Source organism: Sapajus apella, unplaced genomic scaffold (assembly GCF_009761245.1).
Source record: "Sapajus apella isolate SASKATOON/1434 unplaced genomic scaffold, GSC_monkey_1.0 scaffold62, whole genome shotgun sequence".
NCBI classification, from domain to species: domain Eukaryota; kingdom Metazoa; phylum Chordata; class Mammalia; order Primates; family Cebidae; genus Sapajus; species Sapajus apella.
The window spans coordinates 10,562,472-10,585,021 of record NW_022437002.1 but is presented as its reverse complement, the minus strand read 5'-3'; positions in this window follow the sequence as shown (position 1 = coordinate 10,585,021).

The following is a 22,550-nucleotide window of genomic DNA, read 5'->3' as shown; positions in this document are numbered from 1 at the left end:
CCCAGACTACTGAGGGCAGCTGGGATGATCCTGGAATCTTTAAGATCCATGTTGATTTGGGAGCCTGGACAGCAACTCTGCACACTGCTGAGATTCAGGAATGACTCTGAAACAGAGAAAGTAATTCCTAATCAGTTTAAGTGAACGACAGATGACTCTTCCCTGGGAGTCTGCAGCACTGAGAGAATTGCTGTAATTGCAGGCAGTTGGCAGAGAAATCAGGCGCCTGCCTCTAGTCCCTTAGGCTGCGTTCCCAGGGGACCCCCCAGTTTAGAGACCCTCCCACTGAGACTTGGCTCCCTGAGCTGATCCCCTCGTGGGGATGTTGACCACAGCTTGTTTGCATATGGCTTGAATTTTGGTTAGGGGCTTTCGATTGCAGCCTGATTTGTCGTTTAAAATATTATGCACAGAAATTAGGATGCACATGGAATTTTGATTCTAGCCGTTCTTTGTGCTTGGAGAGACAAGGCTTCTCCCAGGGAAGTCTGTAGAATATGCTGTGCAAGGGAGCTGCAACTTTCCAGGAGTTTCAGTTACTCAGGCAGTCATGGCAACCCAGCCTCAATGTCAGCAGTCTAGGTTCCGGTCCTGGCCCTGCCACTGATGTCAGTGGAACTTAGGGCAAGTCTGATCATTGAGTTGAGTGTCACTTTCATTCTCTATGAAATGGAGATAATAAAAAGCAGCATCAGATAGATGTTGCGAGGACCAAATTAATATTGCAGGCAAATGTTTATCACCATGTCTGGCCTATAATACACAGTAGCGTCTATTAATCATTACAAAGTGCTTAGCAAATAGCAGGTATTCTGTCAGTGGTTCCTATTGTTGTAATTATTATTGAAACACAGATTTGACCATGTGCACTGTGTGTGTGTGTGTGTGTGTGTGTGTGTGTGTGTGTGTGTGTTTGAGGAGTCTCGCTCTGTTGCCCAGGCTGGAGTGCAGTGGCACAATCTCGGCTCACTGCAACCTCCACCTCCTAGGTTTAAGCGATTCTCCTGCCTTAGCTTCCTGAGTAGCTGGGATTACAGGCATACCCACCACGCCTGGCTAGTTTTTTGTATTTTTAGTAGAGATGGGGTTTCTCCATGTTGACCAGGCTGGTCTCGAACTCCTGAGCTCAGGTAATCCGCCCACCTCGGTCTCCCAAAGTGCTGGGATTACAGGTGTGAACCATTGCATCTGACCACACTTCATGTTTGAAATCCTTTGTTAATCCTCATGCCTTTAGAATTGTTTTTCAAATTGTACTGCTTGGTGCCCTGGGAATTCTGAGACTGAGGACCTATCTGTTTGGCGTTCAGGAAACTGAGGCTGAGAGTGGTAAACCAGCCAAGGTCACACAGATATGAAATTACAGACCCAGGAGTCCAACCCAGTTCCCGCCACATTTCTTCCCAGTGTACCTCATGATCCAGGCACACTGGACTTCTCTCTCTTCCTAAAACTCTATAGTTATACTGCTTTGTATAAATTCCCTCTGCCTGGAAACCTCTTTCCATTTATTTGCCTGTCTAAAGTATGTCTTTGTCTGAAAAACCTTCCCGGGTCTCTTAAGCAGTCTTTGTTTCAGGGCTAGGCATCTCTGTTGGAGCTCTGGGCATGTATCCATGTAGACCAACTAATTTTCTAATACATTTTATAGATTCTGAGGTATACGCTTCTTCCCATTTTAGCATGTTTATAATCAAGATCCATCTTACCATCTTACAATTGCTGCTACTCAGACAGGGGCAGCGATGTGGCCTCCAGGGGCTGAGCCTTCACTTCACCCAGTGTGGTTATGCAGTTATGCCGGGACACCTGGTCAGATGCCAGCAGGCAGGCCCTTGATAGCCCATCAACAAAATATTTGATGACCATTTGGAAAAGGAAATAAGTTTTGTTTATTGTCTGAAACTTTTTGTTGACATATTTTGGGAAGATCAAGAGAAGCTAGTGGCCAGTCATGGTGGCTTATGCCTGTAATCACAGCACTTTGGGAGGCTGAGTTAGGCAGATCACCTGAGATCAGGAGTTGGAGACCAGCTTGGCCGACGTGGTGAAACACTCTCTCTACTAAAAATAGAAACAAATTAGCCAGGCATGGTGGCATCTGCCTGTAGTCCCAGCTACTTGGAGGGGTGAGGTGGGAGGCTCACTTGAGCCCAGGAGTTCAAGGCTGCAGTGAGCTGAGATCCTGCCACTGAACTCCAGCCTGGGTAACAAAGTAAGACCCTGCCTCAAAAAAAAAAAAAAAAAAAAAAAAGGCGAGAAGAGAATAATGAATAATTGGAAGTTCCTAGCATTAAGAAAAGATAAATGTTTAAGGTGATAGATTTCCCAGCTACCACTGATTTGATTCTTACACATTATATGAATGTATCAAGTTATGTATACCCTGAAAATATTATGTATTTTATACATCAGTAAAAATAAAAAGGAACAATCAGCACCACAAATGCAAAATGGGTATCAACAGCTCAGAAGAAAATCCCAGAGACAGGAGTGGAGCCCTTTTTGAAGAAACACAGCACCATCTCCACTCTTGACGATTCTGTACAGAAGGGCTGGGCGCCCAGCTAAACCCCAGCCTGAAACATGGAACCTCGGCCCTAAGTGAAAACAGCTGACCCCATTTTTCCACCCACATGTTGTGCTTTTGGCCTGCCCCATGTCTATCCTGTGCCCATGCAAGCTGGCAGAGCAATACAAGCAGCTGAGTGTTGAGGACACAAGCGGTTGACCGGCGAGCAGAGAAGCGACTGAGCGTCGGAGACTATGGGTAGATACTGATGACTTCAGATGGTGCGGCTTCAGAGAGGTGCCTGGCCGGTGACAGCTGGGGTTCCCTTTCCAGCCTCCTTTTCCATAGAGAGCCACCCACTGCTCAATAAAATCTTCCACATTCATCACCTTTCAAACAGTTTGTGTGACCTGATTCTTCCTGGACTCCAGACAAGAACCCGGGTGATGAGAGCGCAGGGGCTGCCACCCTGACCCCCACCGAGCCGGCTGGTACTTGGCCGTCCCTGGACAGTAGAGCTGGAAGAGCATTGGTTGTAACATGCTTGGACACTGCTGTGGGGCCCGCACAGACCCTGCTCCTGCCAGAGAGGAGAACTGACCGGTTCCCAGGTCCGTTTGCTGTGCTTTCCACACTCTGGCTCCCTTCTGCAAGAAGTGGCCAGTGGCCAGCTGAGTGAAATGAGCCACTCCAGTTCCCACCCATGAAGGGGTTCAAGGGAGCTATCCTGTCTCAATTCCATGTGAAAAAACGGGAACATTGATGACGTTGAGTCGAAAAGTGATTCATAAGATTGGACCCTGAAGAGAAAGGTTAGGAATACTGCAGCTCACTTTACTGCACTTGTAACAGTCTATTATATGTCATTATTAAATAAGTATGAAAGAACACTTCCAACTAAGTGTAAAGTTAAAACTCTAACCGATGAGAAAGCATTGGGCCGCAGCATTTTTTTCCTTTTTTAGTGGTCTATAAACAGTGCTTTCCTTTACAATTCGTCAATAACACCTGAGATTGGATGAAGTGCAGGTAACTGCATTCAGTGGAAGCAGCAGCCAGTAGGCCTAGATGAACTGATGTAGGTTTAAAAGAACCTGGGAGGTCAGAAAGAGAACGAACCTTCCCGGAGATGGGCCCTGCAGTGATAAGGCTCCATAGCTGGTCGTTCTTCAGGAGAATGATGTTCTTTGTGTGAACATGGCACAGAGGGGAAGCCACTGGCATTTTAGGAGGGGCAGTTCTTTGTTACATGGGAGTGTTCCATGCATCACAGGATGCTAGCATCCTTGGCTTGTACTAAGTTCTGCAGTGCCTCCAAGACATTTGACAACTGACAAAGTCCCCTGAGGCCCCACACGTTCCAGACGCCCCCCCGGGGGCAGTACCACTCTGGGTTGAGACCACCAGGCTATAAGATGCGGATGATTTGATACAGCCCTGCCCCCTGTTGGTGAACAGCATGGATGTCTCCCCCTCCAAAGCTTCGGGTCCCCATCTTTCACTGTAGCGCAGCATTGCCGGGATGATTCCAGTCCCAGCGTGAGCTGGGCCCTGGTGTGGAGGGGCTGGGGGCACTGTCCTGGGTATGTCTGCCTCCCCTGTCGGCCCCAGCCAACCTTCCTCTGCCTGGGGGCTGCTTTCCAGGAGTATTTTCTCTGCATTCCTCAAGGCAGCCTGGGAGAGAGAGGCACGTCGCCTCCTTTTCATTTACATGGGGATTACTGGAGACCAGAAAAGTGCTTTAAAATGATATAATGTCTCTGCACCTCATCAAACCCTTCCCCTTCCACCAATTTCTGCCTGATTTACAGTTAATATTGCACACTCCCATCACCCTGCTGGAGAAGCGGTGATTATTTCTCCATTGCCATAAAGAATGTAAAGGAGATGGGAAAAATCAGGTGAATTCAGAGAAAGTTTAGTGTAAAAAAAAAAAAAGTGCTGGGGGAGGGGGTGTCAGGGAAGGCAGTAAAATAACGGGAGCAAAAGTATTCCTGGAAACAATTTCAGAGTCAAGCGGTTCCTCCAGGCTGCAAGACAGAGCCTGCAGGCATGGGCCACTGCCCCGCTCGATGAGTGCACCGGGCCAGGGTGGGGTGGGTCTGTTGGGGAGCCCTGCCTGGGCGCTTGTCTGCCTGGGGCTCTGGATAAACCAACCCACCCTAGAGCCAGCCCACCCTGAGAGAGGCCGAGAGCACTGGCCCGCCCTTCCCACTGCCTGCCTTCCTAAGAACGTCTGATGAACATTTAGACTTCAAGGCCTTTGAGATGCAGAGGTAACCCTGAATTTGTAGTTTCTTGGTAGGGATTTCTTTATTCTGCTTGATTTCATTGGATACAACCGTAATGTGGGTTCTGGGCCCAAATCCTGGCCCTGACAAGCACCGGCTGTGAGACCTGGGGCGGTCATTTCCATCTCTGTGCCTCTGTCTTCCCTTCTATAAAATGGGATAAACTGGCATGTGGTAAGGGCTAATAAAAAACCATGGCACCGATTCTCTTTACCCATCGTTAATCAATCATTGATCATTATCAGCAGCATCATCGCTATTCCACAGCAGGTGAGTCTGTGAATTACCACATTCTTTCCAGTTTGCCAATGATGGACTTTTGCTGATTTTACAATTAAGGATCTGAGTATCATTTAGTATCATTTGTGATTCTTCAGGGGAAGGAGATGCTCTGAGTCTCTCACATAATCCATCAGCCAAAGGAAATGATGGAATCCACTAGACTTAATTACTGCTACTGTAGTAACTGGTATTTCAGTGATCTATTCCCACCTAACAAACTACCCCAAAATGTAATGACTTAAAAATACAACAATTCTGTTACTGCTCATGATTCTGCAATTTGGGCAGGGTTGGGTGGTCATGGGGGGGGGTGATCTCTGCTCTCTGTGTGTGCAGCTGAAGGCTGTGGCACAGCTTGATTTAGGGCGTATATCTGGGGCCTTGGTTCTCACTGTTGGTCGAGTTCCTTGTTCCCTCAAGGTGATTAGCTCAGGCATCCTCCCAACAGCAAGATGGCCTCAGTATAGTCTAACATCTTAGACAGTGGCTGGCTTTCCCCAGAGCGTGCACGCACATGTACACACACACACACACACACACACACACACACACACACACACACACTCCCAGAAACTACCAGGACTTCTTAAGGCCTAGACTCAGAATTGGCACAGGGTCACATCCACCACATCCTATTGGTGAAAGCGGATTACAGGGCCAGCCCAGAATCAACGTCATGGGTGTACCTGAGGCACGAAAATCAGGTAGTTCATTGCAGACATAATTATTTTCTCCCTTCTTCCACAACAGTTTAGATTTGCATTTTCACTTTCTTGCCTATCCTTTATTGCACATGGATCCTTACTGCAAGTGACCTCAAATCAAATCATTTTATTTCTTTTGCTTTTTTAAAAAATTAGTCAGGAGAGCAAAAAGGAAGTCTGGGTGGTCCGTGGGCATCCCTCTCTGTGTCCCTGGATTTCTGGGTCTCAGACCCCTCTTCCTGCTTCTGTGGCTGATTTCTCCACCCATGAGCATCTCTGCCTGTCTCTAGGACCGTGTTTATCTGTTCTCATCTCTGAGCCTCTCATCCTTGTCTCTCTGAGATTCTGTGGCTGTGATTCTCTCTCTTTGACTCTGTATCTTTCTGTTCTGTGCACATTTTTCTCTGTCTTTACTTCTCCTAGTCTCTCTGTCTGAGGATCTGTCTCTGTCTCTCTCTCCCTCCCTACGCATCTTCTGTTTTTTCTCTCAATCTCCCACAATCACTGTTTTAGCCATAGATACAGTCCTTGTGTTGCTGTAAAATGTGGCCTTCTTACTGATGTTGTCAGAGAACCTCATGCTTTGTGTTGGCCAATACTCCAGGGGCTTCCTGAGTTAAGAGAGGCCCAGCCTCCCCAAGAGACCTTGTCTTATGCCAAGAAAGCACCCAAGAGATTCCTTTCCTTCCTCTGTTCTCAGCATCTGGGCCCCGGAGTCTGAGAACTGCCTGGACCCCATAGCCTTGCCAAGTCTGGGGAGTGCCTGCCTCAACCCACAGGGGCCTCCCTTGGGAAGCAGGGGCTGGAGAGGAGGTGGTGAGTGGGGCGGGGCAGGGCAGGGAGAGGATGAGGGAAGTAGGGATAGAACTCCACGTCCCAGCAGTTGAGGAGCTGTAAAAGGAAGAGGAATGTTTGGTGAGAGGGGAAAGGGTGTGTCCACTTCTGCAGGGCAGGTGCTGAGGACAGCCCTTGGGACAGAATAATGGGATGGAACAAATGCAGTTGTGCCTGGCCACTGCAGTACAGTGGGTTCCAGGAAGCTGGCAGCCTTGCTGGGCACACGGTAGGCCGTGAAATGCTAAATGACCCCCATTTCTAATAGCTGTCCAGTGGGAACCAGTGGCTTCAAGAGGTAGTGAGTAGCCCATCTCTGGAGTTATGCAAACTGAGGCCAAACAGCCAGTGGACCTGTGGAGTTATAAACCAAAGGCCCATTGAAACAGAGCCTCACATCCCTGGCCAAGTCCTCCCTTTCCTCTCCCCAGATGCCCCACTCTGTGTCTCCTCCCTGCTTTCCCTATTTGCATCCTTGTCCCTGTACACTGGCTGGCAGAGGCGGGTGCAGGCTGGGCAGGGCCAGTGCTGAGGCAGGACTGCAGGCAGCCAGTACTTCCTGAGCCTGCTGGCAGTCACATCCTCCGAGGAGCTCATCTGAAAATGACCTTCGCTCTCCTTCGGCACCTGATCACGTGCAGGTTGCAATGGGTTGCACACGGCATCTCTCCAAGGTGCTGCAGGCAGCTTCCAAACACTCCAAAGCAAGGGGGAAAGTAACTCAGGATTTAGAGAACAAACATACCAATTTCTTGTCCACTTTCAAAACTGCAGAGTTTCTGCAGAGTTTCTGGTGATGATGGTGCAGAACTCCGACCCTGTAAAGATGCTCTTCTAATCCCAGGGCTCCCCATGTCTTCCAAGTGGAGCTCTGGCTGCAGTTGGGCCAAGCAGAACAGATCCCAAGAGTAGGTGACCTCCTGGGTACACCAGCACAGCCGTAGACAACAGTGCCTAAATAAATGGGTGCACCTGCCCTCAAAATCACATCCATCTGCACAGGTGAATGCTCAAGGTCACACACACCCACAGATTTACACACACCCACAGATTCACACACACGTGCACTGAAAAAGCCTACCTGTCATAACATGCACTTGTGGGGAGGCGCAGTTACACTAACAAACCCACTCATATGCTTGGCTGCAGTCACATGCATGGGTGCATACATACACACGCCAGCTCCTGTGTGCGTGCCTGCACTTATGAGAAGACACACCTCAAACCACACCCGATGCCCATGTGTGCATAAGTAGGTGGTAACCACTCAGCAAAATCTCACTCATGTGAAGGCAGACCTACACAGACACTCGAGTGTGGACATACACACTGGTGCACCCATACGTGCACCCGCATGTACATACCCACGCACAGCTGTACACACACATATACAAGTAGCACACTATGTTGATACAATTTCGTCCCCCTCCCTTCCCCTCCTCTCCTTTCCTTCCACAAATGAGTGTGAGGTGGAGCATAGCATAGTGACAAAGACTGGTTCACTTTGTCATAGTGACAAAGACTGGCTGTGCCACTTTCTAGCCCTGTGTGACCTTGAGCAAGGCATCGAATGTCTCTGTCTCTGTTTTTTCATCTGTAACATGTGGATAACAGTAGTATGGACTGCACAGGGTTTTTATGAGGATAAAATCTATTCCTATGCAGAAAGCTCTCAGAGCAATGCCTCACCCGTGGTGGACTCTCCTCAGGCTGCCTCTGGCTGCTGCAGAGGAACTGAGAGAGGCCGAAGCACTGGGTTTGTGGCAGGAAGTGTCTGGTCCAATTCCAGGCCTTGTTCTTGAGGCCTCTGTGACTCTAGGCTCAAACTTCATTTCCCTGTCCCTTGGTTTCCTCACTTATGAGTGGGGACAAGCAGTCTTGCCCTGGCTGCTGCCTCCTGGGACAGCTGAGGGCTGTGGCAAGTACAGCTCTTCAGGAGCTGTCAGATGTGGTGATGCTGGGGAGAATTTCACCTCTTGGACCACACGACCCGGGAGACTCCAGCTGGGGCCTGGCATTGGCTGAAGAGCAGCTGGCACAGGCAAGCCAATGAGGGGCCCATGTATCTCCTACTTCTCCCTGACTGCAAGCTCTAGTGTCTGGCGCTGTCACCATCAGAGTCACCCATGTGGGTTTGAATAGACCAATAATAAGGTCTGAAATTGAGACAGCAATTAATAGCCTACCAACCAAAAAAGTCCAGGACCAGACAGTTTCATAGCCGAATTCTCCCAGAGGTACAAAGAGGAGCTGTGTATCCGCTGCGTGCGCTGAAGGTTTCTGGAAAGTTACTAGTGCTGTTTGGAAGGGAAAATACCACAGCTTCCATTGCACATGGAAGGAAGCACAGCTGCTGGTTTCCCTGGGCCGCAGGGGCTCCCCCTTTTCTCTGGAGGGCCCTCCTCTTTTTCCCCAGAAGTGCAGTTCAGGGAATGGGCAATGGAAAAGGAGAAGGAGAGACCTTGTGCAGTCAGCCAGATGAACCAGCTCTACTTGGTGGTCGCTGGGGCAGTCAGAGAGATCCCATCAGATCATGCCACTCCCGTGCAGAAACATTCCAGGGTCTTCAAACGTCACAAGAAGATCCCACCCCTGCTCTAGGCCCCCCGGGCCTCTGTGACCTGTTCCTTTCTGCCTTTGCCACTGGTCTGCCCCTACCCTCCTTTGTTCTGCTGCAGCCATGCTGGCCTGCTTTCTGTTCCTGCTCCTGTTCAGGCTTTGTCCCTGCATTTCCTTCTGCGTGGAATGCGCCTGTTCCAGCTGTACATGGCTGACCCCTCCCCAGGCAAGACTCAATCCATTACGCCTCCTGGCAGAAGTCAACCCTGATGTGCCTGCTCCCGCTCTGACCAACTACGTGCTTGATTTCCCTGGCAGTTACTGCGCTGATCATCCGCTCCAATGACCTTTTTATTTTTTATTAAAATTTTCTTATAGGTTATATTTGTACATATCTATGGGGTATACATAACATTTTGTTACATGCATAGAATATATGATGATCAGGTCAGGGTATTTAGGGTATCCACCACCTGAGAATTTCTCATCAAATGACCTTTTACAAATACTTTCATTTATTGCCTGTTCTCTGATGCAGACCCCACTGGAATGTGGCCTTAGGAGGGCAGGGTCTCCCCAGTGCCTAGTTAGTAGTAGGTGCTTAGCTAATATATGCTGTCCCAATAACAAAATGGCTTCCCTTTCTTACCTGCGGCCGTGTAATTCCACTGTTCTTGGAAGTAGAACTGTGACATTGTACCATGAGTGATTTGTGGTGAATGATAAAGGACCAGGGCTGTGAGTGATTTATTAAAAAAAAAAAAAAAGATAAATCAGAGCGATTCAAGGATCTCCCTGTCATGATAACACTCACACTTTCTCAAATTCCAACACAGTTTCTGAGTGAATGAGACAGAGAAAGAGTTCCAGTCAAAGGGGAACAGAACTGTGTCCTCAGTCCCATCCCTGCCTCAGCTGTACTGTTAATAAGGTGACAAAATCACATTATACTTTTTGTTTCATCGAAATCTGGGTGTACCTATGAGGTTTTATTCTACAGGCAAATTTCTTGTGTATTTGAGCATCCCTGGGGAGGGGCAGGGGTCTAGAGAGCCAGCCTGCAGACCATGGCGGGGCAATGTGCAGTTGCTGTGGTAAGTCACAGAGAGTCTGGGATTGCTTCTTATGCAGAACTATTGTAGCAATAGTTGACTAGCACATTAGGATGTGAATTAAAGTGTTATGTTGGTGAGAAAGGTCTTGGCCAAATGTCTGTGATGCAAAGTCCAGAGGGCAATTTGGGGTGGGGGGATTCGGATTGCATCAGTGGTGTTGAATTCTCTCTAATTTGCTTCTGCATTTGTTTTGAATCTTAAACCCATCCGAGCACTGTTGGTGCTCAGAATGATTGCTGAGATGATGATGGATGAAATGAATGAATGGCAGGCCTAAATCTTGGTCCATAAATTCAGCCAAACAAGAAGAATTACATTTCTTATTTTTTAAAAATCAGATTGACTTCTAATCGGAGCCCTCTCCTGGGAGTGTGGTTAAGCCAAGCTCTATGAAAGAAGTCTATCTTTTCTTTCATTAAATTTTCTGCCTCCAAAGAAATAGTCAGGCCCAGTGGAAGGAACGTGAAACTTGGGTCAAGAAGATCTGAGTTCAGATCCTGTTTCCGAACTTATCCATCACATGACCTTGAGTAGTTCATCCCCTTGAATCTCAGTGTCCTCATCTGTAGAATGGGACCAATGGTTCCTTCCCCTTAGGGCAGTGGTGGGGTTCAGTGGGATAATCCAGGGATCCCAGGGCAGTGCCTGTCATAGAGAAGGGGCTATGAAATAGCCCCCCTAGGCAGGGCACGGTGGCTCAAGCTTGTAATCCCAGCACTTTGGGAGGCTGAGGCGGGTGGATCACGAGGTCAAGAGATCGAGACCATCCTGGTCAACATGGTGAAACCCCGTCTCTACTAAAAAATACAAAAAATTAGCTGGGCATGGTGGCGCATGCCTGTAATCCCAGCGACTCAGGAGGCTGGGGCAGGAGAATTGCCTGAACCCAGGAGACGGAGGTTGCGGTGAGCCGAGATCGCTCCATTGCACTCCAGCCTGGGTAACAAGAGCGAAACTCTGTCTCAAAAAAAAAAAAAAAAAAAAAAGAAATAGCCCCCCTTTTGGCCTCCTGAAGTGTCAACTGGTTGACATCATCTTACAAAAGTTGGGAGAAGCCCCATGAACTCATCATTAGCTATAGTCATCACCAGCTTATGGCCATTCTTATTGGCTCTCTCTCTACCCTCATGCCCTCCCCCATTGTCTTGAAACAAATCCCAGAATCAATATATTTATCTTCCTCTGTGTATGTTTGAAATTTTTACATATTAAAAAATAACAAAGTGAAGATGATAATGCCTACCTCACAGCATAGCTGCAGGACAGCAGGAGAGAATTTATGTAACAGACAAATGCCTAATAGTCAGCAGGGTTCTAACCCCATTCTGGGATGAGAAAGGTCTTCCTAAACAAAGCAACATCAACAACAAGGAGAGTTTAAAATGTATCTATTCAGAGAAACAACACAAACACAATTAAAGGCAAGCAAACAAAGAAACAAAGATTCTCAACTAAAAGAGTTAATATCCTCATTATTCACCGAGAGCTCTGACAATTCACTAAGATAAATACTAACACTTCAATTACAAAATGAGAGAATAACATAATTCACAGAAGATGAAATACAAATAAACATGTGAAAAAACATTCCACTTTGCTAATAATCAAAGAAATAGAAATTAAGACAAGATTTAAGAAATGGTAATGCCCAGTGCTTGAAAGAGTCAAGCCTTACAGTGCTCTCATATCCTGTTAGTCATTTAAATTCGTGTCTCTCTTCTGGAAAACAGAAGTAGAACTATGTATTAAAAACTTAAAATATAAGTTGGGATTTCTTATTGAAAACCTTAAAAGAAAAACCACCCATATCCTTTGCAGCTAGGATTTTCTATCTCTAGAAAACACTCAGAAATTCAGGAAACAATTTATACACAATGATATTCATTATTTATAATTGAATTTTTTTTAAAAAAGAAGCAACCAAAATCTTCCACAGAAAGAGAGTGCTTAAATAAACTATGGTACATCTAGATGATATAACATTCCTTAGCTGTTAAGAATTGTATTTTCCAAGAATTTTTAATGACATGGGCAAATACTTAATCTATATTGTTAAATGAGAAAAACGGGTTATAGAACAGTATGTCTTCATGCTGTATAACCCTGATTATGTAAATAAATACATATACATGTAGAAGGGTGATCAGCGAGGCAGAACAAAAGTATTGTAGAGACACTCTGCATTTTTTAAAGTTGCTAGCAGATTTAAGTTCCTAGCAGTCTCTGGTGTTAAAGACAGAAGTCACCTTGGAAAAATGCTTCTTTGTTTTGGATGTCCTTTAGTTATACAAACGTAGGACAAATATCCACTCAGTGTTCTTGGGATACTATTGAGTGTTGGAGAAATTCCCAAATGCAAATGATAGAAGCTGAGAGGTAAAATATTCCATTATTATTGTTGTTTTCAGAAGAAAAGACTGTTTTGTGTTAGAGTGGGACTATCTCTGAAAGAGATCTTTTTGATATTAAAGGATTTTTCTTTTCTCTTTTCAGGGAAGATCAGTGGGAAAAGGGAAGGAAAGCAAGATAGGAAGGGTTTCATTCATTCATTCAGTGAGGAATGATTGTCTGCCACATGGCAGGCACTGTTCTAGACATCAAAGTAGGACTGCCCGGCGCGACAGAGTTCCAGCTCTCATGGGGCTTACTCTATAGAGGGAGACAGACAGTAAGCGAACACAAATCTAATATACTAGGATGTGATAAGTATTTATTATAGAGAAGAAAGCAGGGAAGAGGACCAGGGAAGCATGCAGCGGTGTTATTTTATGTGGGGGCTGGGGTCAGGGAAGACCACACTGCTGGGTAACTTTCGAACAGAGGTCTGCAGGAGGTGAGAGAGTGAGTCACGTGGACATCTTGGGGAGAGCATCGCAGGCGGTGGGGACAGCATGGACAAAGCCCTAGAGAAGGAAATGGGCCTGGACAATTTGATGAATAGCAAGGAGGCTGGTGTGGCCCGAATAGAGGGCCAAAGGGGAGAGTGGGGGGAGAGGTGGAGGCAGGAGGGATGTTGGATCACACAGGCCGTGGTGTAAATACTTCAGATTTTTGTAAAGGCAACCTTACCGAGGTATAATTTCTGTTATAAATTTATCCATTTTGAATTCATTAGTTGGGTTTTGACAGACATCTCCACCTATGTAACAACCACCATTAAGGCATAGAACACTTCCATGACCCTCATTGCCCTTTGCAAGCAATCCCTGCCCACCCCAGCCTCGGGCAACCATAAGTCTGCTTCTTGCCACTAGAAATACATGGTATTCACTATGCATCTGGCTTCTTTTGCTCAATGTGTTGATTTTGAGATGCATCCATGCTGCAAGTATGACTAGTTTGCTCCTTTTTATTGCTAAGCAGTTTTCCCTTATGTGCATGCACCCAGGGTATTTATCCACTAGCCTGCTGATGGATGTTTGGAGTTTGCTAGTTTGGGGCTCTTATGAATAAAGTGGCTATGAGCATTCTTGCACACTTTTTGTGGACATGCATACTCACTTCTCTTGGGTAAATACCTAGGAGTGGAATTCTGGGTAATAGGGTAAGAATATATTTAGATTTATTAGAAACTGCCAGTTTTCCAAAGTGGTTGTACCATATGTTCATCAACAATATACGAGATTTTCAGATGCTCTAGTTCTCACCAACACTTGGTATGGTGAGTCTTTCTAACTGTACCATTCTCTAGGGTGGGTAGTGGCATTTTGTGCTTTACTTTGTTAGCAAGGTGATCTCAGGCAATTTCTGTAAGCTCCCTGAACTCTGGCTTCTTTGTAAAATGGGGCTAATGATAGTTCCCACCTCACAGCAATGCTATGAGGATTAAATGTGGTGGTTCAGGTAAAGCATTAGTTCAGTGCTGGGCACATGGCAAGTGCCCAGTAGAGGGCAGCTAGCTATTGTTATCTCTTAACAGAGGGATGCCCTCTGTGCTCCCAACCACAGCCCACCATTTGTTTATCATCAACCTTCTACCATGTGGCTGGAGCCCACAGATCCCATTGGTGAGGGAGGGTTGTCTCTCTTATGTACCCTGATCCCTGTCCCCTGACCTGGGACCCCACAAAGAGGAATCCCCCAAATCACTAATAATCTCTATGTTAGGTCTCATCATCTATCCCAAGTGCCTCTTAAAGGCATTTCCCAGTGAGCATTGTTCACAGCCATTAAGATAAGAAATAATTTTTGGCCAGGTGTGGTGGCTCATGACTGTAATCCCAGCACTCTGGGAGGCCAAGGCAGGCAGATCATGAATGAGGTCAGGAGTTCGAGACCAGCCTGGCCAGCAGGTTGAAACCCCATCTCTACTAAAAATACAAAAAATTAGCCTGGCATGGCGGCACGCACCTATAATCCCAGCTACTCAGGAGGCTGAGGCAGGAGAATTGCTTGAACTGGGTGGTGGGGGTTGCAGTGAGCCAAGATCTCACCACTGCACTCCAGCCTGGATGACGGAGCAAGACTTAGTCATTATAATAATAATAATAAAAAATAATTTTCAAGTATTTTCTCAAGCTCCACTAGGGCTGATTCTTATCAGCCAGATGGAGCGAAGACTCTTCCGGGGGCAGGTTAGGTAGCCAGGAGCTGAGGCTGGTACCCAGGCAGGCCCTGAGAGAGAGGGACCTCGGTCCGCCCCGCTGCCTGCTGCCACCAAGCAGCCATGATGATCACGCCTTCCCGCCCTCTGCTCATACTCCCTCAAGGAGATCTTGAATATTTATCATGTATTAGGTGAAAAAAGAAGTGGAACAGGAGGAAATTGTGTTACTGCATATGAAATTTGCCTGAAAAGTTTCCACTCTTCCTCTAGTTGGAAAATAGTTTTGATTTGAAATATGAAGCGTCTCTCCAACTTATTATCTCAGAGGCGAGAATGGAAATGATGCTCCTTGGGTTTCAGGTGAAGCCGCCGGAGGTAGTGGGTATTTATGGGCACGAAGAATTGTCTGTAGAAATTGCCCCTTGTGCATCAAAACTGCGCATTGCTTTTTTCCTCTCTTGCTGCTTCCCCTGCCGAAATTTGCCTGCAGCTCACAAGCAGGAGGGAGCAGAGAGGGGCATGTAGAGGGAGGTACACCTGTGCCCACAGAACACCCAGACTCATTTTGTCCCAGACACATGCTGGGCTGCAGCAGCATCTGCTCCGTGTCATTCAGTTCTAGGCTGGAAGGAATCTCCTGGGCCACAGAATCCAATTCCCCCTGCAGCGACATTCTGTGCTTTTCAGGGTTACTGTACCCTTTGAGACCTGGGAGACAGCTGTGGATCCACTCTGCAGAAAAGCACACATACCTATCAACTTGTGTGGGGTTTGTGGTTTCCCTCCATTTAATTCACCTCCTGGTTAAGAACAGTCTACAGTGACAGGAAAAACTACCACCACTAAATTAAAAGTCACCATTTATGGAACATTCATCATTAAATGAGTAAGTACATGTAAAGGGCACTTAGCATAGTACCTGGCGTGTAGTCAAGTGCTCTTCCTATTGTAGCTGTCATGTAATCCTGATGACAACTCTGGGTGCTGCCATCCCCATACTATAGATGAGATATCTGAGGCCCAGAAACTTTAAGACATTTGTTAAAAGTCACACAGCAGGGTCAAGATGGTAACTTAGGTCTTTCTGACCCTGAACTTGTCCTTTTTTTTTTTTTTTTTTTTTTTTTTTTTGAGACAGAATTGCTCTGTCACCCAGGCTGGAGTGCAGTGGCACAATCTCAGCTCATTGCAACCTCAGCCTTCCGGGTTTAAGAGATTCTCCTGCCTCAGCCTCTGAGTAGCTGGGGTTACAGGTGCCCGCCACCATGCTTGGCTAATTGAATTGTCCTCTTAATACTCACCTTGCAGGTGGGTCTCACCTCTCCATGTTCATCTCCAGTGACAGGGTCTTTGCAGTCACTCAGAGCTGAACACCTTTCCACATCTGCCCTGTCCTGACTTTTAGAGAAGCTTTCCCTTACCTGAAGCCCAAACTTGCACCCCAGTTTTAGCCCTGTCCTCTGTGGCCACACACGACACAGGCATTCCTGCTATCTCATCATAACCCTGCAGAGATTTGAATTCAGCCATGCTCTTCCAGCCGCCTCCGTCCTCTGCATCCCGAGACTTGCTCAAGGTCACATAGCTTGAACGTGGCGAAGGCAGGACTGAAATTGGGTGTGTTCATGTCCTGTGACTGCTGCAACAAATGACCGCAAACTGGGTGGCTTCAAACAGCAGAAGTGTATCCCTTCGTAGTTCTGGAAACCAGAGCTCTGAGATCAAGGTGTCAGCAGGTTTAGTTCCTTCTGGAGAGTCTAGGAGAGTGTCGGCTTCTTACCTTTTCTGGCTTCCAGTGACTGACAACCTTTCTTGTCCTATACTGTAGATGCGTCACTCCCACGTGTGTCTCTGTCTTCACGTTGCTTTCTCCTCTGTGTGCCTGTATTCTCTTCTTCTTCTCAGGATACATGTCACTGGGTTTAGGGCCCACCTGAAATCCCAAGATGATCTCATCTCTAGATCCTTAACTACATCTGCAAAGATGCTTCTTCCAAATAAAGTCACATTCACAGGTATCTGGTGAACATATCTTTTTGGGGGCAGTGTACTTTTCGATCCACTCTACTGGGTTGGGTGTCTCCAAAGCTTTGTGACTGACCACTGTGCCCTAATGAAGAAGCCCTATGCTTCCAGACCATAGACTGAATGTGACTCACAGATACATTTGATTTGTTCTAACAGTCTTTTAAGATCAATTTGAGTCGATCATGATTATTAAGCAATTGGAAAAGACTTCATATATATGGCTGTATAAAGGAATATTATCTCCCTTTCCTCCTAGAAGGCTTTGAAAGGCAACAAGAAGCAAAATAAAAGTCTGTAAATTTCACTTTTTATTGAAACCAGAGGGCGGTTTTAACCACCAGACTCTAATTTATGTGAAAAGGCTGCCAAATCTCGCTGAGACAAAGCAGGATTTCAATAAACAAAGAAGACACAAAAAACTGAACACAGAAGTTTTAGCAATGAGAGGACTCATTGTTGGGAGATCTTGTAAGTCTTTGAAAAAAATCCACTTTATGAGGGCAAATGTCACACTCTAAGGTACAAAAGCAATGTGCAGATCTCTTGTTTATAAGCACGAGTGTAGGAAAAGGAGTGAGCTGAAGTGGAACTAGGAGTTCCTCTGGACCTAGTATGTTCAAAGAAGCAAAGGAGATGCAGCTACAGGAAGAATCACACAGACAGCCATATTTGCAGGAGGCAGTCTGTCTCTGTGGCAGTAGAGAAAATAACCACTGGAACATTGCTTTGGACCTACAAATTTAATGACCCTTTTTCCCCAGAGAGAAAGGTTCTTTCAGGAAACCAAACTAATTCCCTGATGGGTAATAAAAAGGATCGGACATCTCATCAATATGAAGATGTTCTATGAAAAAGAGCAAAAGATCACCTACTAACACATAAAGAACATGCATCAGAAAAAATGTTGGCCTAGAGCACTTGGAAATTGTGAATATGTTGGGGGAACTTCTATTTGTCCTTCATATCCACCATCCATCCTGCTCCAGATTGACCTGTGCCATGGGAAAGCTGACCCACGTGAATTGCCTCACTGGACTACCCTCGTCCTCTGCTTCCCAATGTGACATATTGGGAGAAACTAGAGGGGGAAGAAAGTGATGTAGAGTTATTTATTCCCCTGTTCCTTCCCTACTTGGTCACCTGCTTGGCCTGAATCCTTTCAGAGAAGCCACTGCTTTCTAGGGAAGCCCTTTCCATAGAGCTAGATTCTCCAGATTCTGGTGATCATTCTGTCACCTTGCCCCAGCAGGCTCAGGGGTGGTGCTATGGGTTGAATTCTTTCCCCTAAAAAAAAAAAAAAAGAAAAGAAAAAAAAAAACATGTTGACGTTCTAACCCCCAGTACCTTGGAAACAGACATGCATTGAGGGAAGTTGATGCGAAGAGAAACGCAAGGGGAAGGCAGCCATATGGCTGGAGTGATGCATCTAGAAGCCAAGGAACACCAAGGATCACTGACAAACACCAGAAGCTGGAAGAGCAAGGAGGGATTCGCCTCTAGAGTCATCAGAGAGAGGATGGCCTTGCTGACACCTTGACTTCAGACTTCTAAGCTCCAAAACCACAAGACACTAGATTTCTGTTGTTTTCAGCCACCCAGTTTGTAGTGTTTTGTTTCGGGAGCCATAGGAAATAAGGGTAATAGAAATGGTAGGACCTAGGTGCTAGGACTGCTACTTTCACATGAAACAAAGGGGAAATCAGAGAACAAAAAGCCCCTGCTGCATGAGGGTGTCATGGAGACGTAGTGGGAATAAGCTGGAAGTTTGCCAGTGAAAAAATAAGAGTCATTCAATGAGACAAAGAAGAGAACTTCCAAATTCTAATAATATATGTATATATTAAAAATATATGTATGTTATGTGTACTTTAATGAAGATATAATGGTTATGAACTATCTATGTGCCAAGTAAAGTATAATCTACATGAAAAACCACAAAACTTATGGGGAATGCAAGGAGAAAGAGAAACATACTAATAGAGGATTTTACTACTTTTGTGTTTGACAGATTAGGTGGATTAAAAGTAAATATAAATAAATTATAATTTAAATATAATTAGCAAGGTATGATGTATGTGTCATATATGCACATATGATATATATACTCATATATATATATATTTATATGTATATATATATATAAAGATTTTCCATAGGCACTTAAAGGAAAACTGTAGCAGTTTTTCCTTCAGTAAATTCTGCCCTCAAAAAATATAGTACAGAGATTATCTTCAGATCATAATGCAATTAGGTAGAAAAGAACAATAAAATCAGGGAACAAAAAGCCCCTGCTACATGGAAGCATGGTGGAGAAGTAGTGGGAAAAAGTGAGAAATGCCGGAGAAAAAATGCATAGTTTTAAACATTTAGCCTTAAATTCAATAAACAAGAATGAGAACGAAGCATCTAACCTAGAAAGTTAAAAAAAAGAATCACAAAATGAACCTAAGAAGAGGAAAAACTTAATAAACTACTGAGAATAATGTAATAAATTAGAAAACACAGAAAATAGAATGAGAATAGAATAAAATCCAAAAATTATTTTAAAAGACAATAAAATCAATTAGTTTCTATTCTTAATCAAAAAAAAAAAAAAACTTCAGAAGGCAAATATACACAAAATATAAATAATAAAGAAGAGTGAAAACAGACAAAATTAATCATGAAAACTTTGTTCAACTCTACAAAAACAAATTTGAAAACTAGAATGATATTAAATTTTCTAAGAAAATATAATTTACCAAAATGATTCCAGAAGACATAAAGCATTTTAAATGTACTCATATTCATGGGAAAGCTGTCAAAGAGCTATCTTCCAAAAGGCACCAGGCCAAATGGTTTTACAAATAATTTTTTCTACTTTAAAGAATAAATAATTCCAGTATTCCAATATCAATTATTCAGTTCTAAAGCATTGAAGAGAGAGAGAAAAAATCCAAATTATTTTAATGCATCAAGCAATACATTGGAGCCAAATCCCAGTGAAGATTGAACCCAAAAGGAAATGCCAGTCTCATTTTACTAATGAATATTAATTTTAGAATCCTAAATAAGGCATTAGCAACAGAACAGCACTTAAAAGTATAATAAATCATACTTAAGTGGAATGTATTCTAGGAATGCAAGGATGGTTTAACATTAAGAAACCAATTTAAATGATTCAATATATTAAAATGATTCATCTATGAAAAGAAACCATCAGTTTTTTATTTAAAAAAAAATCAATCAAATAGGAATAGATGAATGTTTCCTTAAGATGAAAAAATATTTCTCAACTAAAAAAATCAGCATCATAAATAATGGGGAAATGCTGGAAGATTTCCTGCTAAAGTCAGGAACAAGAGAAGAATTCCCACGTTCAGAACTATTATTTAATATTGTACAAGAAGAAGAAGTCAATGAAATTAAATAAGAGGAAGATATTAGAAGTATAAAAATTATAAAGGAGGAAATAAAGTTACATTCTCAGATGATACAATTGTATATCTGAAAAACCTTGGAAGATATACTTTGGAACTACTGTAAAACATAGGAAAATTCAAAAAAGTAGCAGGGTACAAGATGAACATACAGAAATCATTAATTTATATATATATATATAAACAACCAGTTGTTTATATAAATGTAATGGAGGATATAATGGAAGAGATGAACTTATATCCTCCATTATATCCTTTAATTCTGTAGATAAGTTTGTTTTTTCCATTATATCCTCCATTGTATTCATACAAATGGTCAGTTGTTTTTTGTATGAATACAATGGAGTATATAATGGAAGAAACAAACTTATCTACAAAATTAATAAAAATATAAAATACCTAGAAATAAATTTAACAAGAAATGTCCAAGGTATATATGAAAAACAAAACTGAGCAAAAAACCGAACTTTAACTGCCATAGAAGGCTACTAAATTCTTGAATTGGAAAATTTGACCTGATAACTATTTCATTTTCTCCCAAGTTAATTTTTTTTCTAAGTTAATTTTTTGCTTGTTTGTCTTTGTTTTTTCTTCTTGTGGAAAACAGGGTCTTGCTATGTTGCCCAGGCTGGTCTCAAACTCCTGGGTTTAAGTGATCCTCCCACCTTTACCTCCCTAAGTGCTGGGATTACTACAGGCATGATCCACTGTGCCTGGCTTAAGTTAATTTTTAAGCTTAACATTATCCTTATAAAAATACCAATAGCTCTTTTTGGGGAGTGAGAAAGAAAATGGGAAACTGGGCAAGGAAATTGTAAAATTCATATAGAAAAATAAACAAGAACAAGTATCATCCTTTTTACTTCTTTTCAATTTGCTTCCTTTTACTCAACATTGTGTTTTTAAGGAAATTTAACCATATTGATACATATAGCTATACATCATGCATTTTAAATGCTGTATAATACTATTACATTGTATGAAGATACTATAATGTATTAGTTCTCCTGTTAGTGAACATTCAGATTGTTTCCTGGATTGTGGAATGTCCTTTATGTCAGATCATTTTGGGTGTGTATGGGGGGGGGGCAGCCTGGGGCTCCTACAGCACCTAGGGAATATAAATTCAGACCTACACAGAAGAGTCACCTAGGATTTTGATTTCTTGCAGATGACTTACAATTTGTTTCCATCCATGGGCCTAGAAATCTGTCTGATGCCTCCTGAAACTGATGGAGATAGTTTTTCTTGACCCTTGATGCTCTCACCTTGTGCAGGCTGAAGGCCACAGTGCCCCCTGGATTATTAAAATCCCAGCCCCCAAGTCACTAGGTCCAAGACACCTGGGACCACCATACTCTCTGTGTCTGCTTACGGCTTTGGCTTTGGGGTCTCTACCAGATGCCTGGGGATCCCAGTTCTTTCCTTTAATCTTAACTGTGTGTTTGTAATCTTCATGTTGTGTTTTACTTAGCATCTCTATGTGGCTGTGGGAGGTGGGAGGCCCTGTTGCATCAGCTCCGTTCACCGTGTGGCCAGAAGTCCAGGATTTGCCCTGCATCCTCAGGACATTCCATTTTGTCCAGGTGCTCTAGCCAGTGAGGTCTTCTCATGTACCAATTCTGGCTCCTGGCCTCCTTGCTGCCCCTCCTGGCCTCCTGCTCCATCAGCCCTGGATGACTTTATCCAGGCCACAGAAAGATGGAGTCTGTGAACCTGCTGTACACAGCACCTGGCACAGATGCTGCCCCCCACCAAAGTATGTGCTGGTTCAGGACATTAAAAATAGACGTTGAGGGCAGTCTTTAAACTCCTCCAGGTTGACACTAATCCATTAATCAGTATAAACAGTTAACGATTTTCATACCCATGGGTTCCAGTCCCAATTAGTCCATCTGTATAGTACCCACCCTGGACAGCTAAAACCTCTGTGTTGGGGGTGGGATGGGGGAGTGGAGGGTGTAGGGAGAGAGGAGAAAACCTGAGCAAGGAGTCCAAGGCTGGGAAATACACTCCCTTGTGGGTTTCATCCGTAGGAGTCATTGTCCATGGGCCAGAAGGGAAGCAGGTTGGATGTGACCAGCAGAGACTTCTAAATGCTCTGATTTGGAGTTTGGCCCCTGGCCAGCGAGGTCCCCTGGCTGGGTTCCTTCCTACCATCAAAGATTTTTCAGAACAAGTTCAGAGTGATCTAACTGAAGCAGAAGCCGTGGAAGTGAGAGGGGTGCACCAGCAGAGGCTCGGGACAGTGCTTCTCTCC